The 4210-nt window shown below is 37.6% G+C and overlaps 1 pseudogene; it reads left to right on the top strand.

Annotated features, from left to right (window-relative positions):
* Positions 1–3206: 3206 nt before the first annotated feature.
* On the top strand, positions 3207–3924 carry LOC102732628 (28 kDa heat- and acid-stable phosphoprotein pseudogene; annotated as a pseudogene).
* The last annotated feature ends 286 nt before the right edge of the window (positions 3925–4210 follow it).

Raw genomic sequence — 4210 nt, 5'->3', positions numbered from 1 at the left:
GGAAATAAGTAGAATACAAGCAACACTATAACTTCAAAATATCAGTTATTTCTGTTTTCAGATGCTGAAGTAAACCCAATTGAACCTATTTTGTACAGACTCAGATTTACATGTTATGGCCAGAATAGTATAAAAATTTTTTCACTCTGGAAATTGAAATCATTAAAATGCATTTTCCCAAAAAAAAAAAAAAAGGTCAATTTACAGTAGATATTTTTATGGTCAGTTTTATTTTTGTGAGTTTCTGCCTTGGGAAAAAAATGGAATAGCTAGAATCTATCCCCCAACTGTGAAACAACTTCATCAATTAGAGGAAAATGCTTGTGTGCAATTTCTTTTACCTCTAGTCTTACAGATCCCACTCATTTCCAGTTATAGGTCAGCCCCCTTTCTCCCTACTCCCTTCCAGGAAGTTGTTTCCTATCTTTGTAACAAAGTTACACTGTTACACCACACTCTGAATTTTTCCTGGGATTTACCCAACTTCCTAAATATGTTTTTCAATTGCATTTGTTAAAGTTCACTTTGTGCTGTAACTTCTGTAAATTTTGACAAATGGATAATGTCTTGTATCCACCATTACAATGTCATACAGAACAGCTTCATCACACTAAGAAATCCATTGTGCTTGATGTAGCCAACTCTCATGCCCTTCCTTTGAACTCCCAGCACTACAGATCCTTTTTACTCTATAGCTTTGCCTTTTCTGGAATGTCATATATTTGTAAACATACAGTATGTACCCTTTTACATATTGACTTCTTTCACTTAACAATATGCAGTTTAGGTTCCATGTCATTTTGTGCATTGAAAGCTGATTTCTCCTTGCTGCTGAAAAATTATCCATTGTATGGTTATACCACAGTTTATCCATCCACCTATTGATAGCTGGGTTCCTCCCAGTTTTTTGATTTTGATTTTTTTGGCTTCCTCCCAGGTTTTGACTCATAAATAAAGCAGTTACACGTTGCAGGGTTTTGAGTGGACATCTTAGGTCAGTTCAAATATCTAAAAGTATGATTGCTGGATCATACAGAAAGACTGTTTGTGGCCATACATTTTGCATTCCAAGAGCAATGAATGAGAGTTTGTCTTGTTCTACATCCTCACCAGCAATTGGTATTATCAGAGTTTTTTAGATTTTTACTATCCCAATAGGTGTGGGATGGTACCTCATTGGTGTATAATATGAAGTTCCCTAATTATAAATGATGTTGAGCTTCATTTGTCATATGTGTATTTGCCATCTGTATACCTTTGGTGAGGTGTCTGTTTAGATCTTGCCCAATTTTTAAATTAAATTGTCTATTTTCTTATTGTTTAGTTTTAAGAGTTCTTTGCATATTTTGGATACCAGTCCTATATCTGATATGTGTTTGGCAAATATCCTTTTCTCAGTTGATAACTTATATTGCTGTTTTCTTAACTTTTTCAGAGAAGTTACTATTTTAATGAAGCCCAGCTTAACAATTTTTTCCTTCACGGATCATGCTTTCTGTCTTTTATCAAAAAACTTACTGCCACACAGTGAGATAACATTTCACATGCACTAAGTGACTATAACAATAATATTAGGGAAAAAATGGGAAATGGAAGATGTAAATGGTACAGCCACTGTGGAAACACTTTGTCCACTTCTCAAAAAGTTAGAATTTCATATGACCTACCAATTTCACTTATAAGTATAAACTCAAAAGAATTGAAAAGAGGTACTCAAACAAATACTTATATGTAAATGTTCATGGTAACACTATTTACAATATCTATCAACAGATGAATGGATAAATGAAATTTGGTATATCCACACAATGGAATATTACTCAGTACTAAAAAAAAAAAAATGAAGTACTAATACATGCTGCAATATGGATGATTCAAGAAAACATCATGGTGAGTGAAAGAAGCCAAACACAAAAGGTCACATATTGTATAATTCCATTTATATAAAATATCCTGAATAGGTAAATCAGTAGAAACAGAAAGCAAATTAGTGATTACAGGTGAATAGAGAGGGACAGCTTAATGTGTACAGGATTTCCTTTGGGGTGATGAAAATATTTTGGAACTAGATAGAGATGAAGGTTGCACAACATTGTGAAGGTACTAAATGGTGCTGAGCTGTACACTATAAAATGGTTAATTTTATGTCATTTGAATTTTGCCTCAGAGAAAATAAAGGGAAAAACAAAAAACAAAAAAACCTCATTGCCCAACCCATGGTCACCTAGTTATTCTCTTATGTTTTCTTTTATAAATTTTATAGTTTTGCCCATTTTTATTTAGTGAGTCTTAAGTTAAAAGATATATATATATATTTTAAAGGGATTTGTTCATTTTAGAGAGAGAGAGAGAGAGCAGGGGGAGGGGCAGTGGGAGAGGGAGAGGGAGAAAAACAGACTCCCTGATGAGCACAGAGCCTGACATGGGGCTCTATCTCAAGACCCTGAGATCATGATCTGAGCCAAAATCAAGAGCAGGACACTTAACTGACTAAGCCACTCAGGTGCTCCTAAATTAAAAGATATTTTAAATGATAATGTTTTAATTTACATATATTTTAAAATATATTTTTGTAGTTATCTAATAATGTAATTTTGTAAATTCTTTTAAAATTTTTAATATTTACTGCACTTAGAATTTAGTAAAACATTTTGTGTATATTGATTTCCTTTTTCTATCTCCTTTCTTTATTCTCATATATCTGTGTTTGGTTTTATAATAACTAATTTCTATTTTTTTTGTTAAAAGATGCACTTATGGGGCAATATGGAATAAAAGCAAGAAACTAGTTAACATACAGTGCCTGATATAAATTAAAATATATAGAAATGAAAGTTTTCTTGATTGCCATAATGAAAGACAAGTTCATTTAATACTTGTTGATAAAAAAAGTTATAAAAAAAGTCTTACATAATTTTTATATCTACCTAATTACTGGACTGTATTACAAACATGTAAAATTCAAATTCGAATAAGTTACACAGAAAATTATTTTTTAAAATTTTTATGAAAGTCAAGCCAATTCAAAATCATATTTTTCTAGCTTGATTGTTCTCTCCGAAACAGAAAAAAAATTATAAATATGCAATGCATGTTCAGAGGGATCAAACCAGAGTATACATTTTACTTTACATTGAAACCTGGAAATTAACACTAAGATGTTGAAGCTCTCCACAATGTGGTATTAATAAACCATTGTGGCCGCCGCCGCAGCTGCTGGAGCCGCGATGCCTAAAGGAGGGAGAAAAGGAGGCCACAAAGGCCGGGCAAGGCAGTACACAAGCCCTAAGGAGATCGACGCATAGCTCCAGGCTGAGAAGAAGAAGGCCAGGGAAGAAGAGGAACAAGGAGAAGAAGGTGGAGAGGGGGCTGCAGGTGACCCCAAAAAGGAGAAGAAATCCCTAGACTCAGACGAGAGTGAAGATGAAGAAGACGATTACAAGCAAAAGCGCAAAGGCATGGAGGGGCTCGACATCGAGAACCCTAATCGGGTGGCACAGACAACCAAAAAGGTTACACAACTGTACCTGGATGGGCCCGAGGAGCTTTCAAGGAGAGAACGAGAAGAAATCGAGAGAAGCAGAAAGCAAAAGAGCGTTACATGAAAATGCATTTAGCTGGGAAGATAGAGCAAGCCAAAGCTGAGCTTGCCTGGCTGGCGATCATCCGGAACCAGCGGGAAGAGGCTGCCAGGAAGAAAGAAGAGAGGAAAGTAAAGGATGATGCGACTTTGTCGGGAAAACGGATGCAGTCGCTGTCCCTGAATAAGTAGCACGGCCTGCGGGAGGAGGCACCAGGGATCCGACCGCGCCGCCAGCCCCTCTGCCGAGTCTCCCTGCCCGGTCCTGGCGCGGCCGCAGCAGCCCCTCACGGCAAGGAGCCCCCGCAGCCTGGGGCCTCCTCTTCATCTTGGCACAGAAATCGTTTGGGCGGTTGGTGGGGAGGGCTGGAGGGAAGGGGGGGCTGCTATCTTTGAGACCGAAAGATGCGGGACAGCATCTCATATGTAACCATTCGAATGTTTTTGCTGTTTTTAGAATTCAGAACTCTTGTTGGGGGTGCCTTGAAGGTGGGGTAAGAAGATGTGTCCCATAGGTTGCACGGTAGGGGCTGATTTTGTGGGGGGGCAGCTGCTGACAAGTTTACAACAACCGGCCCGGTCTGTGTTGCCTGGGTGCTCACTCAGAGGGGCTGTCGTCTGGAAGCCCAT

Source organism: Leptonychotes weddellii, chromosome 10 (assembly GCF_054177405.1).
Source record: "Leptonychotes weddellii isolate Sample4059 chromosome 10, ASM5417740v2, whole genome shotgun sequence".
NCBI classification, from domain to species: Eukaryota; Metazoa; Chordata; class Mammalia; order Carnivora; family Phocidae; genus Leptonychotes; species Leptonychotes weddellii.
This window is presented reverse-complemented; position numbering and strand designations above follow the sequence as displayed.